This window comes from Ictidomys tridecemlineatus, chromosome 1, assembly GCF_052094955.1.
Source record: "Ictidomys tridecemlineatus isolate mIctTri1 chromosome 1, mIctTri1.hap1, whole genome shotgun sequence".
NCBI classification, from domain to species: Eukaryota; Metazoa; Chordata; class Mammalia; order Rodentia; family Sciuridae; genus Ictidomys; species Ictidomys tridecemlineatus.
The window spans coordinates 250,043,168-250,069,440 of NC_135477.1; the positions used below are offsets into that span (position 1 = coordinate 250,043,168).

The following is a 26,273-nucleotide window of genomic DNA, read 5'->3' on the forward strand; positions in this document are numbered from 1 at the left end:
TTTGATTTAGGGCAGGCTACTGAGGTTTGATGAAAGCAAGAAAGTGTAAAATTTTAAACCCCTTAAAGGAAATACAGAACATTTTATAGGTGATGAAAATAATCGAGTATAAATCCCATATTTTATTTCAATCTCTCAAAAAATTATCCTCCTCCTAAATAGTCAAGTATCTAGATGGAGTAGACTTTAATGTTCCAAAAATAATCTATCAAAGCAAAGTTTTCCCATCAGCAGCAGATGACTCTCATCACCTTCAAATATTTCTCATTAAATAGGGATTAATTCACAGGGCCCGCTCCACTGAGGACCCACTGTAAATATGCAATAGTTCAGACAAAGTTGCTAACATCGTCATTTCATTAAAGGCACTAACATCCTAAAGAGCTTAGCAAGTTTGCCCGTATAATGAGTCCAATAAAGAATTCTGTTTCCATGGAGGTTGGACAGCTATTCTGCATTGAAATCTTATTCAAAGTTGTAAGTTTATGTTTCCTTGCCTCTAAGTGACATTACATTGCATCCCTCCTTTTCTTCATTCCCTGCAAACAAGAGATAATTAGCTGCAAAAAGCATTATGCCAGTCCTTACAGGGAGAGATTAGAAAGATACCTCCAAAACTGGAGAGAGGAGGTTGGTGGAAAAACTGGTACTAACCAGTTGGTAGAATGTAAAAAGGTAAAGTCTTGATTGAATGCGGTTATGAAATACCTAAAAAAAAATCCTGTGTCAAATTAAGAGTGCATTTTGGAGACCATATGGAGTTGGAAACAGTTGTTCATGAGAGACAGGACTCACTGGTGGGTTGCTTAGGACGAGGCAGAGGCCAATCAGCAGCCTTTAAAGAGAACACTTGAAAGCAGGGCTACTCACAGCACTGGGCACTGCTGAGATTCATCCAGCTGGCACACCAAGAAAGATATTGGGATGTTAAAGGTATGGGGTTTTGGACAAGAGAGGGCTTTTTGTCATTGTTGCTGTTTTGGCAAACTCAGGATCGTGTAGTTTTCTCTTGGAGATTCCTCATGTAGTAGCATACTAAATGATTTGGTCTCAGCAAGCACTTCTCAGACCAGTCTGGTCATGGAAGACTTTTCATGAAAAACTGTTATAGGCTGAACTGCATTTCTTCCCCCCAATACATATTAAGTCCTAATCCCCAGTACCTCTGAATATGACTGTGTTTATAGATAGAGTCTTTAAAGGGCATTCAGTTAGAAGGAGGTCTTGAGGTCTTAGGGTGGGCCCTAACCCAATATGTCTAGTGTTTTTTTGTTTTTGTTGTTGCTTTTCTTATTATTTATTTAATTATAAGAAGTAGAAATTCAGTCACAGACACACATAGGAAGAAGTCCATGTGAAGACACAGGAGAAGATAACCATCTACAAGCCAAAGACAGAGGTTTCAGAGAAACCAACCCTGCCTTGCTCTTGAACTTCTAGCTCCAAAAGTGGGAGAAAATATACTTCCATTATTTAAACCACCTAGTCTGTGGTACCTTGTTATAGCAGCTCAAGCAGACTCATACACACACTTTAAAGAATCATCAGAACAGAACACCATCTCACAGCAAAATGTCCCTGTAATTACAGAGAAGTGTAGACAGAAGCATGAAAAACCTATGGCTTATCTTATCTTTGCATTTGCTCATAGGAGCCACTGTGATTAGAAGTACAGTTAATAATTGTAAGGATCATAATATCTTACAGGCTTGTAATTGTATGTTTAAAGATAATCTGCAATGTTTCAAAAAATTGGAGTTGTGTCTCAGTGGTAGAGCACTTGCCTAGCACATGTGAGGCACTGGGTTCGATCCTTAGCACCATATAAAACTACATAAATAAAATAAAGTTATTGTGTCCATCTACAACTTAAAAAAAAAGATGAGAATGTCTGCTCCTATTAACCAAAAAATTTAAAAAAATTGCAAAGCATCAGTTTGTGTGTTTCTGTTTTGTTAAGAAAGATGAAAAGGTAAAAATGAAGTTGTAATGGTTGTATATCTACATTTCATTGGATTGTTTTATTGGAAAGATTTGTTAAGTGCTTATGAGGAACCAAGATCTGTAATAAATAATAAAAACACAAAATAAACAGTAGAACTGAGTCCAGAATTTTAGAATTGGGAATGGTATTAAATAAATATTGTTATTATTTCATTTCAGTTTTGGTTAAATATTGTAAAAGAAAAAATATAATGACAACTCAACTATTCAAAATATCAGTCTCTGTTGGACAAGTTTAAGGCAGATAAAACAGTGATACAAGGAAAGTTTCTAATTGGAGTGGTCACATTCTATTCAAATCTGCATTCCATATATGATAATTAATACTAAACAAGATTCATGGGTGAATATTATCCAATGGTGCCTCTTATTCACTTTCTCAATAATATTTGGGTAGAGAGATGAACAAATTAAGAAGTGAGAGACATTTCAATTTAAAATATTTTCCTTTATTAATAATTTTTTACAGAAAAGGAAGAAAAGGATCATTATCATCTGATTTCATTAGTGATACATGTTTAAATTACATAGAAGTAATTACCAAACCAAAATTGACTAGAGTTCAATTTGCTAAATTATTCAACAAAATATTTTGTGTTTCCAAAGAAATTCTGGGGGTCTGGATTCACAGTGTCCCTGTCAAGAGCACTGTCACTTACGTCGATAGGGGAAAAGGTAGGATTTGTAGCTTAGGTTGACAAAATACCGTAACACTCAGATGCTGTGTTCCAATGGGCATGCTAACATTTCCTTATTTATGAAAAATAAAAATTATTTCCAAGTCATCTTTCCTCATATTTTCTTTTCCTTCTTTTTTTTTTTTTTGAGAGAGAGAGAGAGAGAGAGAGAGAGAGAGAGAGAATTTTAATATTTATTTTTTAATTTTCAGCGGACACAACATCTTTGTTTGTATGTGGTGCTGAGGATCCAACCCGGGCCGCACACATGCCAGGCGAGCGCGCTACGCCTTGAGCCACATCCCCAGCCCTTCTTTTCCTTCTTAACCTAAATGATTCCATTCTATTTACTGTTTAACAGAATAGTCCCATTCTCTCTATTTTTGCAGTCTTTTTGTTCTTCTATCAAAATCTCTAAAACTTTCTTTTTTTCCTTTAAAATGATTTATACTTTCCAGGAATGTGAAGTATTTGTATATACAAATGATTATTTGAGTGACAGGGGTTTCTTTAAGACTCTAGTGGTGATAATGTTATTGGCTAAGAAGTACTGAAGGTTCAATCTGTATTATGCTTGGTGCTAAAATCTTAAATGCCCTATTAAATTTAATCTATGTAGCAGCCCGATGAAGTTAGTTCTATTATTGGGTACTTCTGTTTTTCAATTTTTAGTAAGAAGAAATGAATGTGAGGGAGGCTAAGCAATTAGGAGTCCAACCTAGGTCCCTGGAGTCCCAGATCCTGCACCCTTAGCCACCAGAATAGAACAGATGAGAGGGAAACCCGTGGGTAGTCTGCAAGCTTTGAGGCAAATCACCTTCAAGTTACCATTTAAATAATCATCTTCATACAGGCTCAAAAAATAGGCACACATCACGTTCCATTAGAATATACTTTTAGGACGTTTGTGATACAGAGACATATAAGCACAATATTTTTGTTGTTTAGCAACTTTGAACTATGACAATTTGGGGAGGAATACTAACAAATATTTCTGTATAGTTAAATCAATATTAATGGTTTAATATCAAGAGAAAGCAACTCTTTTTGCTCGGTCCTCTTAAAGAAAATAGCTGGGGTTTGGATGGTTCGTTGGGTGAAAATAGTATCCACTTGTCTTCAAAAATCCGCCATGAGCAAAATAATGTATTAAACAACAGCAGACTTTTAAAGAGGTTCCCGTGTGAATTCTGAAGGACAGTGGTTTACAAAAAATGAATGTGCTTACATAGGCTCACAATGTGCCATAATTAGATTCTGCACACTGAGTCCCTGTAGTACATCAGGACACAGCTAAGCAATGACGATCCACAGAGTACAGGTGCTTACTGTGTGTAGCAAGAAAGCTTTAACAGAAAAGGGAAGCTCAGGTGGAGGGTCACCACTGGGAATGGTCCACTTGGGACAGATATCTCTTAAAGCCTATTGAGCTGTAATTGTTCTGTATGTGTTGGGTTCTAGTTAGGGGAAGAGGATGGGGCAGAGCCTACATCCTGTCTGCCACTATTCTCAGGGCCCATCTGTCATCTTTCACTCTAATAGGTCCTAAAGGACTGACTCCAAGATGTCAGGGGACACAGTGGGAAAGAGAGTCATCCACGTGGTGTCAATAGACAAAAATCCACAATCCGTGTGGCTTATGATTATAAGAAGTAAATGGGAGCTGTTTCTAGAAATGATGCTTGAGAGTTTGGAAGTTCAGTTTATGATAACTTGCTCAGAAATATAAAGGAAAACCAAGTGTTAGAGGTCATATACCTGTTAGGGAAAATTTGTTTAGAATTAGTTAGCGTTTTAACCTTCGAAACAGGAATGCTGTTTAGTATTGTTAGAAAACTCAATTTATAACACTCTCACCTCCACATCATCAGAATGTGCTGTGATTTGCCCACTGGTGACCTCTCTGACTGGCATGGACCATGTCCAGTTCCCTGGGATTCCTACAAGCATAGCGATGGATTGTCTTCTCCTCCCCGGTACACACAATAGGGTGGGCAGGCTGAAGCACACAGAGGATCCCCAAGAGGCACGGAAGCCTAACTCCACGTACCAGCCCAGTGTCTCACTGTGTCAAAATGCTCATCTTTCCCTTCTCATTATAATGTATATCATTTAGTATGTTACAAAAGAACACTATGACAAATCCACTTTTGTAATTAATTGGCTGTACTTGTGATTCTAGAACTGGGCAGCACTCTGATCTGCAAGTGGTTCAGAATGCTCCTCCTTATTCCATGTCAGACCATACTGACAGCCAGAGAAAGGGAGGGGACATTCAGAAAATGGAGAGAGTAAAGAGAACCCACTGGTGCCAGCTCATGATTACAGCAGTAGTCCCCTTTGTGACTGGCTGAGACACAACTCCTCGTTCCAAGAGCCCATGACAGCAGGTTTACACATCAGATTGCAGTTCACTATGAAGAGAAAGCTTTCATACAACACAACACACACTTGGAGGCAGCTTGAGGGTACATCTAACAACCGTCTAGAATTTGGGAATTCTACCAGATTATAGACATGGAAGAAGCCTCGCGGGACAGCCTACTGGACAGTGCTCGAAGGATGGAAGGGCAGCCTGAGGAAGGCTCCCTGAGAGTCAGAGGGAGGAGACAGGAGCTCAGCTGCCCACTCCCTCGGATGGGCTTCCGCCACTTTCCCAAGGCAAGAGCTACTTCCACCCCTGCGTGAGCTCTCACTTTTCAGTGTCATATCCCACAACTTATGACTGGTTCAGTTTGTCTCCTGGTTCTCTGTGGGGCTGTTTCATAAAGATCAGGGTGAACATACATCCAAGATAGTCAGGAAAAGTATCTTGGATATCCCCACCAGATAATTATCAAAATGCCCCCACTCCCAACTGTGCCCCAGTGAAGATAAACCAATATTGCCCTAATGGAACTGAAAAATTCTAAATGCCTGCTCATGTGTTCCTAACTTCCTAATTTTGTAATTATTTTAAAACAATATTTTTAGATTATTGAATCTATTTTCTTTTAGGCTGTGCCTAAATATCTTTATTTTCATTTTTGTTTTACATTGGTCAGAGCAAATTGAAGCAGAATACATTGGGAGTGAATGAGAATTTTTTTTTGTTTTGTTTTGTTTTTGGTTTTTTTTCTGATTTGACTTAAGAAGCAACAAACCTCAAAGTGCCAGATCTTACATTATTTCAGAGAATAAAAACAATGAGTTGTTATGCTATAAACAAGTGAACTGAAGAACTATTAGAACAAATGAAGCAGATATTTTAAGTTTTTAAATATTTATGTTAAATTGTTCAATGTGTACTTTGAGTAATTTTGAATTTAAGGGGTCTTATTTGATACATTTCTAAATTATAGGCTTGTATTAGATGATCACAAAGAAACCTATCACTTACAAAATTTAATTTTGTGAATATGAGGTTTATAAAGCAGGTCACTTTGAGAAATATAAAGGGCTATACAAAAAAAAAAATCAATCTTCACTTCTTTTTTATCCACAGTCTAAGAAAGGGATATGAGCCTTCCAACTCTTCCAATGCTTAAAGAATTTTTAATTTATGATAAATTAGTAAAAGTGAAATAATATATTTTATGTCCACAGAAATAGGATTATTGTTGTAAACAAATTCTTAAGTAAATCCCATTAATTCTTTAAGTTATTATAAAGGACTTAACTTTCTTTTAAAAATCCTATGATTGATATACCTTTTTTTTTCCCTAAATGGATTATTTTTCTGCAGGAATTTATTATAGCTGATATTCAGTGACCTGAAGGCTTACTAGTTCCTTTGGGGACCTATACTTATTTAGAAAAGAAAAAAGTTCTCATAAAGTTCTTAATGGCTCTGATGACATATTTTTTCAAAGGACTTTGTAATGAGATGTCATTATAAGAGCCACAGTGGCTACTCAGCCCATAGGTAGATCTTAGGTTAAATTCATAAAACATTCAAAACACAATAATGGAGGAATTATGTTTTAATATGCTATTTACTTTAGCTTCAGAATGTAGAGTATTTGTGGATACCAAGTTTAAATACTGTGGATATCTATTTGAGAAGAGTAACATTTTAAGATATAAAAGCGATATCTGTCCCCATTAGCCCACAGATGATAAGTCACACTATGGAATCCAGCACAACATCTTTGTGTATCCTAGTCCCTATAGGGTTGTGTTGGGCTGAACAGTGTCCCCTCAGAATTCATAATAAACTCCTAGTACCTCACAACATCCCTGTGTTTGGAGATGGCGTTTTGAAAAGGTAATAAAGGTTAAAACAGTCATTAGAGTGAGCCCCCATCAATCACGACTGGTGTCTTTATAAGAAGAGGAGATTAGGACTCAGACACATGAAACAGTGTTTTGATGGGCAGCTGTGGAATGTCTGAGGTCTTCCCTTGAGTATGATCCCTGCACATCAACTTGGGTGCCTGACCTGTACTGGTAAAGGGACAGGTTTGTGAATGCAAGCAACAAACGAACAGAGGCAGGAGAAACAGATACTATTAAAATCCATCCTCCTTATTTATTTGTAAGGGAACTTGTAAAGACTCTGGAGGAAAAAAATTAGGTCGTCTGGTAAAATATCCCATCTACAATTGTATAAAATGTGACCTATCCTAAACCATTAGGGGACCCTGAAGTACAGAAGGTAAGGGAGAGGGGAGGCAGGAGGAAAGGGAGAATATAAGAAGAAAAATAGTTTTTGATTTGGCATAATACATCAATCCCCAACTTCAATGTGAAATTTATAGCAAGGTCCTCTATGCTTGGATTCATGCAAATTGATTTGAGTTTCCCTCAATCCTCATTTGCTAAGGCTCTCCTTTCCTTTCTTTCGTTTTGTTTTTTAAAGGCTTAACAGAAGAAAATGTTGTCTTCAAGAAAAGGATAAAGCATTTATGAACAATGCCAATGTTGACTTCGGGTAATACAGAGCAATGACTCAAATTCGTTGTTACGTAGCTAAGTGTCCATGAAATTAGGAAGTCAATGTCATGTTTGTGATACATTTAGGAACAAAATATTGGTCAAACATTTTTGTGGCCGATTTCCAAAGTCTAAGCATAAAACCTGATCCACAGATACTCATCAAATGGGTTAGGTACAGCCCAAGGCACTAAAAACAGAGCAAAGAACTACATGCTGTCCTGTGTCTATGGGTTTAAGTAGAGTGATCAATAGATACAAAAATCTGTCAACAGATGAAGAAAACAACACAGGGTGGTTTGGTGAAGCCCAAATTTGTGATATTAAGAGACAGCGATGTGCTCGCTTCGGCAGCACATATACTAAAATTGGAACGATACAGAGAAGATTAGCATGGCCCCTGCGCAAGGATGACACGCAAATTCGTGAAGCGTTCCATATTTTTAAATCTGTCTAGCTAGAGCTGGGGGTGGGGCAAGCAGGAAAAATCCAAAGGACAGAGTGCCTGGGATCCCAATTGCCAACTGTGGGACCCCGGAGATCCAGGCCCACTGATTCATGCGGCCTGCCCTGCGGCTACAGAAGGCTAGCAGGAGAAACCAGGAAGCTAGAGGCAAGGCCCTCAAGACTGGGCAGCTGGAAATTGCAGGCCCGCCGGCGACAGTTCACCCACTGCCCGCATAGCTGGGCGGTAGGAGAACACCCGGCCGCAGGTGACCGATCACCCGCCCGCGGCCTGTGATACTGGGCGGCTAGAGACCGCCTGCCTGCCGCGACTGGGAGCTGAAATCAAACAGAGACAGTCCAGTCACACCACCTCATCAGGACACCCAGGCAAGGAACTGGGGCCGGTCATAGCAAAGTAGTGTCGTCACTGGAGCTGGGACGTCGGATCTTCCTTCACAGTGGAATCCACGTCAGCAGGCATAGTTTAACAACACTAAGGAGAGGCATCAGAGTAAAACAGAACCAAAACAAATCTATAGAAGAGAGTAGAAACACGACAATCAAATAGAGCTGGAAAGCAACGGGGACAACATGAGAAAACAAGGGAAAAAAGGAGTACAAACAATGCAAGACAACTTAATTCTACAAGAGGACATAGAAACATCAGAAGCAGGGATAGGGAAAGAACTCAAGGCATACCTAACTCAAATGGAAAGGAATATTAGAGAAGACATGAGACAGCAAGTCCAAGCAATAAAAATATATTATGAAAATGAATTAAACAAACAAATTCAAATGGCAAAGAATGAGCTCTACCAGGAGATAGAGATCTTAAAAAAGAATCAAACTATAATCCTAGAATTGCAGGAAACTATAAACCAAATTAAAAACTCAAACGAGAATATTACAAATAGACTTGATCAAGTAGAAGTCAGAACATCAGATAATGAAGACAAGGTTTATCAACTTGAAAAGAGTATAGTCAACACAGAAAAGATGCTTAAATCCCATGAGCAATCTATTCAAGAGATATGGGATGTCATTAAAAAACCAAATTTGAGAGTCATCGGGATAGAAGAAGGCACAGAGATTCAAACCAAAGGAATGGACAGCATATTAAATGAAATAATTGTAGAAAACTTCCCAGAGATGAAAGATGGAATGGATTGCCAAATCCTGGAAGCCTACAGGACCCCAAACATTCAAAACTATAATAGACCAACTCCAAGACACATAATTATGAAGATAGCCAACATACAGGACAAGGAGAGAATATTAAAAGCTACCAGAGAAAAGAGACAGATTACATTCAGGGGTAAACCAATTAGGTTAACGACTGATTTCTCAGCACAGACTTTGAAAGCGAGAAGATCCTGGAACAATGTATTTCAAACGCTGAAAAATAATGGATTTCAACCAAGAATACTGTATCCAGCAAAATTGAGCTTCAGATTTGACAACGAAATTAAAATCTTTCACGATAAACAAAAGCTAAAAGAATTTGCAGCAAGAAAACCAGCACTGCAAAGCATTCTGAGCAATATACTACAAGAAGAGGAATTGAAAAATAGTGCCCAAAACTAACAACAAGAGGTATCTCAGTAAAGGAGGAGGAAAATAACCAAAAAAAGTAAAACTAGCCAAACTAAAATAAATAAATAAAGAAGCATGACTGGAAGTACAAATCATATCTCAATTGTAACTTTAAATGTTAATGGCCTAAACTCACCAATCAAGAGACATAGGCTAGCAACCTGGATCAAAAAAACAAATCCAACAATATGCTGCCTTCAGGAGACTCATATGATAGGAAAAGACATACACAGGCTGAAGGTAAAAGGTTGGGAAAAATCATACCACTCACATGGCCCTCGGAAGCAAGCAGGAGTGGCTATACTCATATCAAATAAAATCAACTTCAAACCTAAGTTAATTAAGAAGGATAAAGAAGGACACTATATACTGTTAAAAGGGACCATCCACCAACAAGACATAACAATTATCAATTTGTATGCACCAAACAATGGAGCTGCAATCTACATAAAACAAATGCTCCTCAAGTTCAAGAGTCAAATAGACCATAACACAATAATTACGGGTGACTTCAACACACCGCTCTCGCCATTAGACAGATCCTCTAGACAAAAACTGAATAAAGAAACTATAGAACTCAACAGCACAATCAATAACCTAGACCTAACTGACATATATAGAATATACCAACCATCATCAAGTGGATACACGTTCTTCTCAGCAGCACATGGATCCTACTCAAAAATAGACCATATATTATGCCATAAGGCAAATCTTAGTAAATATAAAAGTGTGGAGATAATACCATGCACCATATCTGACCATAATGGAATGAAATTGGAAATCAATGATAAAAAAAGGAAGGAGAAATCCTACACCACATGGAAAATGAACAATATGTTATTGAATGATCAATGGGTTACAGAAGACATAAAGGAAGAGATAAAAAAATTCTTAGAGTCAAATGATAATACAGACACAACATACCGGAATCTATGGGACACAATGAAAGCAGTTTTAAGAGGGAAATTCATATCCTGGAGTTCTTTCATCAAAAAAAGAAAAAACCAACAAATAAATGAACTCACACTACACCTCAAAAACCTAGAAAAGGAAGAACAAAACAACAGCAATTGTAGTAGAAGACAAGAAATAATTAAAATTAGAGCAGAAATAAACGAAATTGAAACAAAAAAAAACATTGAAAAAATTGATAAAACTAAAAGTTGGTTCTTTGAAAAAATAAATAAGATAGACAAGCCCTTAGCTATGCTAACAAAAAGAAGAAGAGAGAGAACTCAAATTACTAATATTCGGGATGAAAAAGGCAATATCACAACCGACACTACAGAAATACAGAAGATAATTAGAAAGTATTTTGAAACCCTATATTCTAATAAAATAGAAGATAGCGAGGATATCGATAAATTTCTTAAGGCATATGATTTGCCCAGATTGAGACAGGAAGACACACACAATTTAAACAGACCAATAACAAAGGAAGAAATAGAAGAAGCCATCAAAAGACTACCAACCAAGAAAAGCCCTGGACCTGATGGGTATACAGCGGAGTTCTACAAAACCTTCAAAGAAGAACTAATACCAATACTTTTCAAACTATTTCAAGAAATAGAAAAAGAAGGAGCTCTTCCAAATTCATTCTATGAGGCCAACATCACCCTGATCCCAAAACCAGACAAAGACACTTCAAAGAAAGAAAACTACAGACCAATATCTCTAATGAACTTGGATGCAAAAATTCTCAATAAAATTCTGGCGAATCGAATACAAAAACATATCAGAAAACTTGTGCACCATGATCAAGTAGGATTCATCCCTGGGATGCAAGGCTGGTTCAATATACGGAAATCAATACATGCTATTCACCACATCAATAGGCTTAAAGACAAGAACCATATGATCATCTCGATAGATGCAGAAAAAGCATTTGACAAAATACAACATCCCTTTATGTTCAAAACATTAAAAAACTAGGGATATCAGGAACTTACCTCAACATTGTAAAAGCTATATATGCTAAACCTCAGGCTAGCATCATCCTAAACGGAGAAAAACTGAAGGCATTCCCTCTAAAATCTGGAACAAGACAGGGATGTCCTCTATCACCACTTCTATTCAATTTAGTTCTCGAAGTACTAGCCAGAGCAATTAGACAGACAAAAGAAATTAAAGGCATAAAAATAGGAAAAGAAGAAATTAAATTATCGCTATTTGCAGATGACATGATAATTTACTTAACAGACCCAAAAGGATCTACAAAGAAGCTGCTAGAGTTAATAAATGAATTCAGCAAAGTGGCAGGATATAAAATCAACATGCACAAATCAAAGGCATTCCTGTATATCAGCAACAAAACCTCTGAAATGGAAATAAGGAAAACCACTCCATTCACAATATCCTCAAAGAAAATAAGATACTTGGGAATCAACCTAACAAAAGAGGTGAAAGATTTATACAATGAAAACTACAGAACCTTAAAGAGAGAGATAGAAGAAGATCTCAGAAGATGGAAAAATGTACCCTGTTCATGGATAGGCAGAACTAACATCATCAAAATGGCGATATTACCCAAAGTTCTCTACAGGTTTAATGCGATGCCAATCAGAATCCCAAAGACATTTCTTGTAGAAATAGATAAAGCAATCATGAAATTCATATGGAAAAACAAAAGACCCAGAATAGCAAAAGCAATTCTAAGCAGGAAGTGTGAATCTGGAGGTATAGCGATACCAGAGCTCAAACTGTACTACAAAGCAATAGTAACAAAAACAGCATGGTACTGGTACCAAAACAGGCAGGTGGACCAATGGTACAGAATAGAGGACACAGAGACTAATCCACAAAGTTACAACTATCTTATATTTGATAAAGGGGCTAAAAACATGCAATGGAGGAAAGATAGCATCTTCAACAAATGGTGCTGGGAAAATTGGAAATCCATATGCAACAAAATGAAATTGAATCCCTTTCTCTCGCCAGCCACAAAAGTTAACTCAAAATGGATCAAGGAGCTAGATATAAAAACAGAGACACTGCGTCTGATAGAAGGAAAAGTTGGCTACGATCTACATATTGTGGGGTCGGGCTCCAAATTCCTTAATAGAACGCCCGTAGCCCAAGAGTTAATGACAAGATTAAATAAATGGGACCTACTTAAACTAAAAAGTTTTTTCTCAGCAAGAGAAACAGTAAAAGAGGTAAATAGAGAGCCTACATCCTGGGAACAAATTTTTACCCCTCACACCTCAGATAGAGCCCTAATATCCAGAATGTACAAAGAACTCAAAAAATTAAACAATAAGATAACAAATAATCCAATCAACAAATGGGCCAAGGACCTGAACAGACACTTCTCAGAGGAGGACATACAATCAATCCACAAGCACATGAGAAAATGCTCACCATCTCTAGCAATCAGAGAAATGCAAATCAAAACCACCCTAAGATACCATTTCACTCCTGTAAGATTGGCAGCCATTATGAAGTCAAACAACAATAAGTGTTGGCGAGGATGTGGGGAAAAGGGCACACTTGTTCACTGCTGGTGGGACTGCAAAATGGTGAGGCCAATTTGGAAAGCAGTATGGAGATTCCTGGGAAAGCTGGGAATGGATCCACCATTTGACCCAGCTATTGCCCTTCTTGGACTATTCCCTGAGGACCTTAAAAGAGCACACTATACGGATACGGCCACATCAATGATTATAGCAGCACAATTCACAATAGCTAGACTGTGGAACCAACCTAGATGCCCTTCAATAGATGAGTGGATAAAAAAATTGTGGCAGCTATACACAATGGAGTATTATGCAGCACTAAGAAACGACAAAATCATAGAATTTGCAGGGAAATGGATGGCATTAGAGCAGATTATGCTATGTGAAGCTAGCCAAGCCCTAAAAAACAAATGTCAAATGTCTTCTTTGATATAAAGAGAGCCACTAAGAATAGAACAGGAAGGAAGAGCATGAGGAAAGGACTAACAGTAAACTAAGACGAATGGGGGGAGAGAAAGGAAGAGAGAAGGGAAAACATATGGAAATGGTAGGAGACCTTCAGTGATACACAAAATTATAAGAGGTTATGAGGGGCAAGGGGGTGGGGGGAAAAAAAAGGGGAGAGAATTGAACAACAGCAGAGGAGGTAGAGAGGGAAGATGGGAGGGGAGGGGAGGGGAGGGGGGATAGTAGGGGATAGGAAAGGTAGCAGAATACAACAGTCACTAATATGCCATTATGTAAAAATGTGAGTATGTAACAGAAGTGAGTCTGTAGTATGTATTTGGGGAGTTCAAAACCCAATTGAGTCGAATGTATGAAAGATGATATGTCTTGAGCTCTGTAATGTTTTGAACAATCAATAAAAAAAAAAAAAAAAAAAAAGAGACAGCGATGCTAGTTAATTAAGAAAGATTGAGGAAGCCGTTCTAAGTCTAGGGAGAGGACATTCAATCTGAAACCAAAAGAAATCAGCAAAGTGAAACAATGCGTGTAAAAGAGAAGCATGTGCAACTGTCCTGAGCCAGGTTAAGACAAAACGATCTAGGGACAGAGTGGTAGCTTGTCTGCCCCAGTGAATGAGGAAGACACATGTGCTGCAGATATGTGGAATCAGAGCAGGGCAAGATCACACAAATCGCCCCTGGCAATCTACAGAGTACGGATTTGACCTTCACCAAATTGGATTTCAAGTAGGGACCTGACATGATCTGGCCCAGGCTTCTCAAAAGTCATTCTGGCTGCTGGGTGGAAAGAGATTTTTTGAGGGTAAGAAGAGAGGAAGGTAGATTTAAAAAAGGGGTAAGATGACAGCCAGAAATGCTGAAATTCAAGACGGATTTGTACTTGTTGATGAACTGTGTGAGACGTGAGGGAAATGTGAGAATCTGAGAAGCCGAAGCTTCTCTCACGGCCAGAACTTTCTGTTTCACTGAGGTGAAGACGGCTCCATCAGATGCGGTCTCGCTAACTTGATGTCCTCGACATTTCTCAGTTTCGCTGATAAAACAGAGATAAATACTCATCTCTCCAACAGCTCATCAGGTTCAACAAAATATTAGTGATCGTGCTGTCAACTAAACCCCCTGTCAAAATACAGAATTCGGTTATGTTGGGATTCAAACTTCTAACTAGTAAGTAGAGAGTAACTAGTAAGAGTCAAAAACTAGGAGGCTGTTCCAATCCCCTTTGGATCTACACTCACTGGGACCCCTCTTTATGGGTGCTTCTAACACCAGAAAAGCACATCTCAAAACTCTTCCCTTCTTATTTGAGCAGGTGCTAAGACAGAGGTCCACAGCAGTTGACTAACAAAGGCCTGAGCTGAAGAAATTCTTTACATTCTCCTAAAAATGACATGTCACGTGTTTCATTGTCAAAGCGAGAGTTATGCTTTGGAACCAACGGGTTCTTTACTGCATGCCATTGACAATTAGCTTTCCATTAGAAGTTCTCTATGTATGAGAGTCACTTTCATAATTCTTTTAGATATATAGTGGTCCTCAGGCCTTAATCTATAAGCTATTATTATCCTTTATTCCAGTAAACATCGGTGCCTCAAATTCCTAGTGATGGCTAGTCTTAGAGATGAACTTGGACAGGCTATGATACCCAGTTATCAAACTGACACTAATCTAGGTGTATCCAGTGTAGGTGTTTGGCAGATGTGATTAACATGCACAATCAGTTGACTTCAAGTAAAGGAAATTACCCTCAATAGGGTAGGTGGGCCTCATCCAAAGAACTGAAGGTCTTAAGAGCAAAAACTGAGGTTTCCCAGGAGAGAAGAAATTCTGGCATAGGACTGTAGCACCAGCTCATGCCTGAATGTGCAGCCTGATGGTCCCGCTATGAGTTTTGGACTGGCCACACTCTGCAAGAACCCTACTAGTGATGCGTACAGCCTTACTGTACCTGTTTCTCTAAAGAAGTCTGAGTAATAGATTCACCCAAACGATCATTTTTATGTGCATCTTCTGATAAGTTCTTCTAACTAAAGTGTGTTTTTAGATTTGGGTGCAGATATAGCTGGAGGAAATGGCCTTATTATCTTCAGAGAGTTCTGCAATGATCGCCAGGATGCAGGTGTCAAGCACACTGGTCCATAAACACCTCAGTGTGTTTAGATATGGCCTTACTTGTCCTTTTTCTGTACACTCTACTTATTGGCATTCAACTTCACTTTATTGAGTTGTCATTTTCACATCTATAAAATGAAGATCAAATCCTTTATTCTCTGGGTTTCTGTAAAGATTAAATGAAATGATTTACACCAAATGCCTGGCTTACAGGAGTTCAATCAATATTGGTGACCCTCCCCTCCCACTCAATATATCTTTAGGGTTGGTTTGTTTCTTTTATGAATTCCCTGAGCCTAGGCCTGTCATTCATTTAATAGGAATTTATTATTTCAGTTCTATTCCTAACTCATGAAACAACCATGGCACTCTAAGCAGCTTCATGCAGCAATGCTGGTTCATTTGTTTCTGGTGGGCTGCGTTTCCTTCATCTTGAAGCAAAAGGAGCCTCAGGATAAGAAGCTATTCTAAAAAGGTGTGGATTCTAGCAACCCCCTACCATCTGTCTCCAAAGCACTTGTTCTGCAGTGAACAAATCATTTTTTTTCTGCTCTTAATAATTTTATTATGACTATAAGAGCCAATATCATCTCTGCTTTTGGTTATTCCTCTTCCATATCAATGAATCTACCACAGTGAATTGTTATCAAAATCATTCCTCTTCCCAAGTACAGTGGCACATACCACAATCCCAGCAACTTGGGAGGCTGAGGCAGGAGGATGGGAAGTTCAAGGGCCTCAGCAACTTAGTGAGATTCTATCTCAAAATTAAAAAAAAAAAGAAATAAAATAAAAAAAAGAACTGGGGATGTGGCTCAGTGGTTAAGTGCCCCTCTGTTCAATTTCAAGTACACCACCACCACCACCACCTCCACCGCCACTGCCGCCGCCAAAATCTTCTTTTGCTCATTGTTAGGTAGAACCTTTCCCAAAATCTGTTTCCCAACTGATTCAAAAAGAAGCTTGCTCAAAGAATGTTGAACCATGCCATCCGTGAAAATCCCCAACATGAACAACAATAACAACAAAACCAAAGCACTTTGTGACACAACGTGCTTTTCAATTGCTGAGAGTGATACTTGGGAAAATATATTTTGCCGTGGTTGGCAAGATCACCGTTCTCATGACCTACCCGTGAAACCTCAAGAGGGTGTATCTTGCCAGGAAATGAAACAAACATTCCGAGGACTTGATGTTCATTTGAGTGCTCTAGGATGTCATAATGAATTCTTTTCCTCAAGCCTTTGAATCTGAGACACCTTCAGCATTGTGTTTTTTTTTTTTTTTTTTTTTTTTTTTGTTGTTAAGAGGGCTGGGGGAGGCACCTAAAATATCTTTTATAGCAGCTCCAGTGGAAGGAGATACAGGTGCACATTCTTCCTTGATCCATCTCAGGCAATATCAGTTATTTTTCCTCCGTCTGCCCACAGCGCTCTACAGCTAGCTGTCCCTTGTACTGCCCGAGCCCCAGGCACGATGAGGGTGCATCCACATTGAGCATTTAGTCCGCTGCATTTTCCTTTATTCTGAGGATTCCACTGAGCAAGTCCAAGGTCTGATTCCTCTGTCTTCAGTGGCCTAGCCAGTGCTGAGCATGTGCCACCTATCTACTACTTCTTCTATAAATGGGTCCCAGGTACACTTGGTTGTCACTATACAGGAAAATGAATAATTATCTGCCACAAATTCTGACAAGAGCGACTGAATCAATGCACCATGTTGTACCACCATGGCCTATATATCCTTACACAGAATCTTCTGTCTAAGTCAGCAGCATCATTTTCAGACATTTCATCTCCTACAAGTTCACTCAAGTTGGGAGTAGAAATACATTCAGCATTTCTGAGACATGGTGTCAACCACTTCTGAGAAAAGTAGCTATCTGCTAGACTTCAAGACCCAACTGTAGAAGAGAGTCTCCAAGGAGCATAAGTTCAGAGTGCAGCTGCCTTTTGCTTTTGTTTTCCTTTTTAACATGTTTTAACTTTTTTTTTAATAGATAATATATTCACAGACATCAAAAACAAAAGTGAAAAGACCTGGTGAAAAGTCTTCCAAATGCCTCTCTTATCTGCTCAGCAAACTTCTAACTTCACTGTTAATAGATTTTGGTATACCATAGACGTTTTTAATATAAACAAATATATTATCATTTCCATCTTTTTTGTTTTTTGCAAAATATTACTTAATAATAAAAATATAAATTCATCTGTGCAGAAGGAAGTTCATAACAATGCGGAGAAACTGATAGGCGCATTCATAAATGGAAGAAATTGAAGTAACCCAAGTCAATCAGAGGATGTAAAGGAAAAGAAAGCATAAAGTATTTGAGGAGATGCTATTTACTTTTCCAATATTCTTGAGCAAAGGGGAGAGAAGAGAAACCTCTATTCAGCAGAGGGTGGGGAGCTTGGCAAGCCTCTGGGTCTTTGTGGATCAGAAGAGTACTGTTTGATCATCAGTCTTCCAAATAAAAAGTTTAGGGCCTGCCAGGAACATGAAGAACAATAGCAGTCTGAATGGTTTGCTATAGCTTGTGGTCAAAAGTACTACATGAAATAGCACCAACGCTCTTAACCCGATGGCCAGCTCGTTCCATTTCGCCATCTTGAAGCTCACATTTTTCTCTGCTACCTCTCTTCTGTCATCTGGGCTACATTAATGGAGAAATGGGGAGGAACCACAGCAATTATCTGGAAAATTAAGTGGAAAAACATCCAAATTACCTCCTCCTGAAAGGTCTGGGCAAATCTAAAAACCAATATTTTCTATGATTGAGATGACTTCAAGTTTTCAGAACATATAATTCCTTCCAGGAGCATAAAGTTACATTTTTAAAAAGCACAGACATTGCAAATCTCATCCAAATTGCCGGCTATTATTGAGATCTGTCTTAATTCGTTTTTATTAAAATCTAGTCTTTTCCAACTACTCAAAATGTAATGGTTCAACTAATATTAATTTTAGATCAAAGCTAAAATGCTGTATATATTGAAGAAGACTCATCATCACCAACCTATTTTCATTACCATTGCCATTGTCTGGGGCCAAGTCAAACAGTCACATGTGATTGTGCCATGCCAGATGTTTGGCCAGGGGGCCCAACTGTTGGGCTAAGATCCAGTCTGTCACTTACTGAGAATGTCCTATGAATCAGGGATGCATCACCCCCAGAAAAAAGGGGGTCTTATTGCAAACTGGTTCACAGAAAGCAGTGTCTTCTAATTCTCACAATGGCACTGTATGTTCTAGCTCAAGCACTTTCAAACTGCTGGCAGTTATCAGATGCCATCAATAGCTATGTTTATACAGGGAGACCAGGCATTAGGCTAAGCCAAGAGAGTTCTACATTATCCCTGGTGGCTTGGCTTACTCATTACCAATGCCACTTTCATTCTTAAAAATGTTCAAGACTGAATAATATATTATATGGGTCACTACATAATACTTTAATACTAGCATATTAGTCTTATGTGCTCTGTACAAACTCTGTTGACACATCAAGGAGATTAACCCAGAGGGCAAAATGAGGTCAGTTTAAAACAATGCACAGGACAACAGCTAAGATGATCATGTAGCTGTATTGCATTTATTTTTGAGATTCATTTTGTAGTCCATACTATCTATACATGATTGACTATTTTTTAAACCAGAAAAGAAAAATTGCAATATTTTTGATGCTTGGCTTTGGATAAAAACCCAACTCCTTTGGTGCTTCTCTCATGTAATCACCTGTGTCTATATTTAGGAATTTTGGGTTCTATTTTGGCAGTTTGGGGTCAAGAACAGTGCATTCTAAACAGAAGAGAAGACAGAGTAAGGAATGGCACAATTGATGTGCCAAAGGATAGGAAGTAAATATTTTAGGCTTTGCAGAACAAATGAGCTCTATTGCAACTTCTCAACTGTGCTGTTGTAGGGCAGAAGTCTTCATGGACAATATGTAAATGAATGGGCATGTCTGTGTTCCAACTTACAACAGCAAGTGTTAGGCCAGATGTGGTCTGAAGGTTGCAGTTTGCTGGGCCCTTCAGTTAGAAAACTCATCTGCCCTCTGGTCTTCCCTCTTGGCAGCTGGAAAATGTGCCTTAGTATCGTATAATTCATAGCAAAATCCCCAGCATATCATTCCTTAGCTAAGAAGGCATTCTTGATTTTTATGGCAGAAAACCATTGATATTGAATTGATATTGAGACTCCTATCACATCTCAAGATTTTTTCATAATTTAACAGTTTATTCTTTGAGCAATCTATTCAAGGGGGAACGAATGCATAGCACTGAAACCTCAGAGATCAATACAATTGCTTGATTGCAAATGACATATCACTTTGCCAAAAAAATATGCCCTTAGAATAGCTTACCTAAGAGAAATATCTGCAAGGTCATAAACTGGAAAAGTAGATTATTGATTATCATGAAAGCATTTGAGAATAAGCAACTTAGTAGTTTTCACTCTGCTATTACTGCAATTTTAACATGTAGCTCCCTTTCCTGGTCTGTTATATTCATGGTGGGAATGTCATGAATATAACTTGAAACCAATGAGATGCTCAGGAATACTCAGATCTCAGTTTAAGCCAGAAAAATTAGAATGTGTAGTTATTTCCTCCTAACATAGAATAAAAATATTATTTCCTCCTGTATTTTATCCTTCCTCCCCACTAGAAGAACAATGCGCTTATCCACATTTGCCTCTTGAATAAACAAAACCTTGATTTTCCTGATAAAACACAGCATTTATTTGCGGATAACTCTGTGACTCCATTCTTAGGGAAGACATTTTTTTTTTCAAATTAGTTACGCTTATAAGATATAAATTTCCAAGTTTGCTTTATACAAAGGTACACAGATGGCGATTAAAATTTCTGGCTCCCAGCCATATCTTTGCTAGAATTCTTTATACTTTAAGGCTTATAGACTATATCAGTTCCTGATAGTTATGTGAGACCTTCAAAACTGATACACATTTTCAACTCTAGGGTTAAAAAGTGTATCATCTTTTGACTCTATCCCTCTGAACTGGAAAGAATCATATATTTAGAAAAAATGCAAACTATCAGAAGAGAGTCTTTCTGTTCTGGGAGTGTTGCTGCCTATTTCTTTATTCTACCTCTTCTGATGTCTTTCAGCTACTTATAGAGGAGCCATGGATTCTTTTCTCCCTCGGTTTCTCTTGAGTTGCTGGAGGAACAGAAGTCTACAGAAAAACAAAACAAAAACTGGACAGGGCATGCATGGGGCGTAACTGGTGACCAGAAGCCACGGTGTCACAAGATCCCAGGCCAACCTTGTTCATCACCAGCCTAAATCTTAAAATGTCTTTAAAAGTTTCCTGAGCTAAAAATAGGAGCTAGATCAGTGGAATTGAGGAAGGGGATTGCGGGGAAGGGAGGAGGGATGGGAAAGCAAGTGGAGTGGAATGAGTCTGACCAAACTTTCCTATGTACATATATGAATATACCAAGGGAACCTCATCTTCATGCATATCTATGAAGCACTAATTAAAAAAACTATAAATAAATAGAAGAAAGACACGTCCCCCCTGCCCCCCCAATCAAAGCCAGTTAAAAAATATTTCCCACAGGAAATGCACCCTGCTTGCTCTCTCTCGGCCTGTACTGAAGCCAAATTTCTATCTGTTGAGGAAATCTATCTATTGTGTTGCCCCCCCCACGCACACATTATTATTAGTTTGTAAACAATAGCTCTTTTGTTGGAAGTCGGGAATAAAAGAGTCTAAAGTCAGCACACAATTGTGTGATCACTGACTACCCTTGAATCTCAAAGTTGTAAGGAAAAATAAAAGATAACAGTCTTCATAAAACCCATCATCCAGCCCATAACCAAAGATAAGAGGAAACTCTGGAGTCTGAGCAAAAACGTCTAGAAATTCAACTTACAAGGCTCTGGCAATGTTCCCCACGAGGACTTGACCATTTAAAGACATTTTTTTTTTCTGACTTTATTGGCCTATCTTCAGTAAAAGGATCTTTTGGTAGTGCTGACTTTTTAAAGTTTCAGTTATTTGGGGGTAATTAGAATATGAGCTTATATAATGCTAATAGTCTGACAACAAAATATTGGACAAACATTGTTTTCTGATATTTATTTTAGATTCGCTTCATAATTTTCTCTTCCCTTAGAAGATATCTAATAGTCATCTCACATCTCAGCCAGGAGATGTCACTGTAGTTGGATTAAATGGTAAACAGAATAGCTTGGGATATTCTGAAACAGTCTGAGTATTTAGCACTTCCTAAAACTGTTACAATGTATAGCAAGGCACTCTGGAGTATAAGTACCTAGTCTGCTCTTAGCAATTAGAGAACGTTTGTGTTCTACTCCAGAGGAAAAGAGAGAATGCTCACCCCCGACTTCCTTGTTCCTTGCTAAAACGTGAGTGCACTTGAATGATGCAGCATCATAAATTAGGAACTGGTTCATCTGGGGGAGTAAAACTCTGGGGGTTGAAGGTAGGGGAGAGCTTTACTTCTCTAAACTGTGCCACCTTTGAAGTCTCTGGTGTGCACCTAGTGTGGGCGGATGAACAGGGCTTTGCTGGCTATGATTGACAGTTACCAGGTGTCCATGCTATAGATGTTGCTCCTACATTATTATCTCAGATGATGTTTCAGTATGCACTAACTTGTATTTGGCCACATTTGGGGCAAAGGTCAAGTTCATCTTATTCACTGTGCTCTACCTGATAACTATTTGGATCTGGCTTAAGAGAGGTGCTCAAATCCTTGTTGAATAAATAAAGGATGAAACCACATTATTATCATAAGAAAGAAACATAGGTCTGAACTTTGAAAATTTACTAACTGGTACTTTAAAAACAGCTCAGATCCAAGATTTCTGTCTTCCATCTATAGTGGGACGAATGGGAGTCCCCAAAACCTCCAATATATACGTCCATGTTCTAACCCTTGAACTTGTGAAGGTGATTTTGTTGTGGAAAAGTAATTTAATCTGTAATTAAATTAAGGATCTTAGGATAAGAGCATATGGATTATCCTTGGGCCCCAAATGCAATGAAAATTGTCCTTATAAGAGAAACACAGGAGAAAGAATGTGAGGGCAAAGACTGGTGTCACAAAGCCTCAAGCCAAGGAACTCCTGGTGCCACCAGAATCTAGGAGATTCAAGAGAGGAATCTCTCCAAAGTCTTTAGTATAGCCCCACCCACACCAGGACTTCAGACTTTTGGTCTCCAGAACTATGAAAGAATACAGCTCGATGGTTTCAGACCATCAGGTTTGCACTAATTTGTTTCATCAACCCCAGGAAAATAATGTGTAAGCCATGACTTCCAGCTAGACAACGTGGCATTACCTACTGACCCCAGAAAGGGTTCTCCACAGGGTACAGTAGCTCCCTTCCCTTCCTTCTACCTCGGGAGGTGTGCAGCATGCTCACACACAAGGTCTGTTGGTCTGGAGGTAGACCCTCTCCTACCTCATCTACTTATTCATTATCCCCAAACCACTGTTCCCAGACTAACTCCCTCTTTCTCTCTACCCCCCTATATCCCTGTTTCTATTCAACTCAATAACAGGAAGTTGGAGATGAGCTGCAGAGCTGAACATGTTCCTAGGGTGATCACCAGGGTAGTTCCTGGCCAAGAGATTGCTGTTTCTGTACCACACTGGCAGTAAAGTGTGCCCTTCATACACTCTGCTTCTCTACCTGCATCAAGGACCCAGTCCAACAGATCCACGCGTCCAGATTCCTGTATCTGAGTTGAGGATAGGGAGGAGGTGCTGCAGACCATGTTAGAAGCAAGTTCTGTGGGTTAACCTAGACCCCAGGAGAAAGCTGGAAGCCGAGTGTCAGGATCTGATCTGAGTCCTGCCAAAGTCTTCACCTCCCAGAAAGGTGAGTCTAACAATCAACCGTGCCATGTGGGATTTCATAATACTGTGCATGTGTCTGTGAATGAAAGTACTCTTCTCCCACCTATCACATGAAGTAGTTTGAAGTCTATTGTTTGGCTTTTAGACATTTGACTTTTAAATATTTTTAAGATACATGATGGACATAAATAGGCAGTCTTTCTTTTTTAAAAGATGGACTGAGATGAGGAGGAACACACTGTGCTGAGAAGTCATCAGCAGACAACTAACTAGGTGTGCAAGGAATGCAAGCTGAATCAAAGGAGAAGGGAAGCCAAAGAGCCCTAGTTGCTGCTTCCTCTCCAGCCACTAGAAGGGATCTTTGTGGCATTACCTAATCACAGGGTTGAGGACTGCTGTGAGCACAGCGTGTGCATTACAATTTCATTCTGTTATGTTTCCTGCTTCTGTGATTATGTAAAATCAAGTGGGCCCTTGCCATTTATCTTTATAACTCCATAATGATTAGTTATTAGTAAAGCTACAGATGACAACATGATTCACTCCTTAAGAATTAACCCAATTTACCTGCTCTGCTTGCAAAGTGGGTACTCCCTGGGGTTTTTTCCCATGAGTACTCTGTGGGGTCATGTTCTGGATCAGATCCATTCTGGAAACCTGCATGTCAACTTTGTGTCCAGGAGTCAGACCTAAGCATCACAGCTACACAGTGAGGCTCCTTTGCTCTCTGGTTTTCAGTTGGGAATTGAGTTAACAGACAGCCCAGCAGAAATAGCCTGGGCGGGAAAAGAGAGAGGTCATGTTTTTTGTCATCCAGCATCTACCCAGTTGAGTCTCCCTCTAACAGATGGAGACTTCTGTTGCAGACACAGCCCCTGCACCCTCCCACTTCTGCAAGCACTCGGGGAGTATGGCTCCCCTTTCCCTATTGGACCCAAGAGCTATAGAGCATACTTTCCATCTCTGAGGATTCCTCTGAACTTGTTGTCAACTTCATAAAACTCTCTTTAATAAATTCTTTCCTCTTACCTTATTGGAACATTCTACATAGACACATCATTTCTGGACCCTAGGTGGCACCCGAGGCATGAAATATGCTTTAGTGAAATGAGTTATGTTTACTATTTAGATGCATGATTAGGTATGCATCCCTAGAGCTGCCTTACATTGGGAATGACATTGTTTATATTTGAACTATCAAAGCCAAGTTCTTCATGGAGAGAAGAAAAATCTTGAAGAGAAATTCTGATATGAAGAACCACAGAAGGAAGTTTTTTAGACCCAACCATGGGTTTATTTTAGATCCTGATTGCAGTTTGTAACACTAAATTCAGTTTCCACATATTGACTCCTAGTAAGAGCTTAACAGTGCTTAATATGCAAACATAAGAGTTGAAAAGAATGAGACTCAGACACATGCAATAACCAACCACACCCACTTACACCTCTAGTCGTGACATAGGCAAGAAGTCCAGAGCAGGTATTCTAGACTGGGGACACAGATGGCTGCACGGCTCTTGCCTAGTCCAGCTACCAGACCACCCTGCCCAGAGGACACTGTGTACTCACAGGCTTCTCATGATTAAGAGGACTTTAAGAATCCTGGAGGCTTAAAGCATGCCTGTTTAATTTCACTTAATCTAATCTTCCAAGCAGATGTCTTTGCAGAACCATTTTCTTAGAAAGCTCATTAGCATCTTGTGTTCATGCACCACAGTTTAGAAGGTGTGGTGTTTTACATCTCTACCTCCATCCACTTCCTGACTTTCATCCCTTGGAGCCAAGTCTAATGCCTGTCAGTCCTGTTGGGATAAGTGAGTAAATGCTGGAAAGTCTGCTCTAAAACATCAGGTGTGCTGGAAGTTCTCAACCATTGGATTGTTTTAAAAAATGTACTATATTTGAGAGATTTTCAAAGCATGTCAGTATTTGATGATGATAAGGAAAAGGAAAGAAAAAATTGTAACAGGAAGTTTTCTTTAGCATCTAATGATTTGGACCAAGACAAGGCAAGTGGTCAAAATAATTTGCTAAGAACAATGCTGGTGTGGATGACTTTGTCTAGTGTGTAGAGCCGGCACTTAGCACTATATGAATACAGCACTAGTGTAGTGTACCAGGTGTTAGACTGACCTCTTTCCATGGCCTACCTAACAGAAAGCATGACAATGTCAATCTGTAATTTCATAGTTGAGAAATGGAGGCACAGAAGATTGAACGATTTACTAATATCAGGCGATAAACTACAGCAAGCATCTTTGAGCTCTGTGTAGTCAGATTCAGATTCTATGCTCAGAGGAATGCTTATGTCTATTTAAGAGACACTAACATCCTTCTGTTATGGACCAGCTAGAATGTAAATAAGAAAGGAAGGAAGGAAGGAAGGAAAGAAACATAAATCACATATAATATTCTAAACTTACTGCAAAGATAGATGAGCTCACAACAGGAAATGCAGTGGATTAAATTTTAAAATCAGGTCGTAGAGTTAAAGAAAGAAATATCTAGTTTAATGAGTTTGGGAAGAATTACAGTTTTGCATCAGTGTGAAAGTGATCTGGAGGTTTTACTCAAGGCAATCCAAGTAGGAGCAGCAGTCTTGGGAGGCTGAATCTGGTGTCCTAGATAGCATTCAGAGCCAGTCATGGTTGACTCTTCCTTGCCACGTGCATTTGATTTTAAGCATTGCACTTCACATGGTCTTCTCAAGAGGTAAGTCATCAGCACAGTGCTTCAATTTACC

The 26,273-nt window shown here is 38.9% G+C and overlaps 1 protein-coding gene and 1 non-coding gene across 4 annotated transcripts in view; one reads left to right on the top strand and one right to left on the bottom strand.

Moving 5' to 3' along the window:
* Nucleotides 1–26,273, bottom strand: part of Fbxl7 (F-box and leucine rich repeat protein 7) — a 372,044-nt gene that overhangs the window by 96,189 nt on the left and 249,582 nt on the right. The gene's annotated exons all lie outside the window — the stretch shown is intronic.
* Nucleotides 7,934–8,040, top strand: LOC144367866 (U6 spliceosomal RNA). The gene has a single exon (XR_013427420.1). It is a non-coding gene; the product is annotated as a U6 spliceosomal RNA (small nuclear RNA).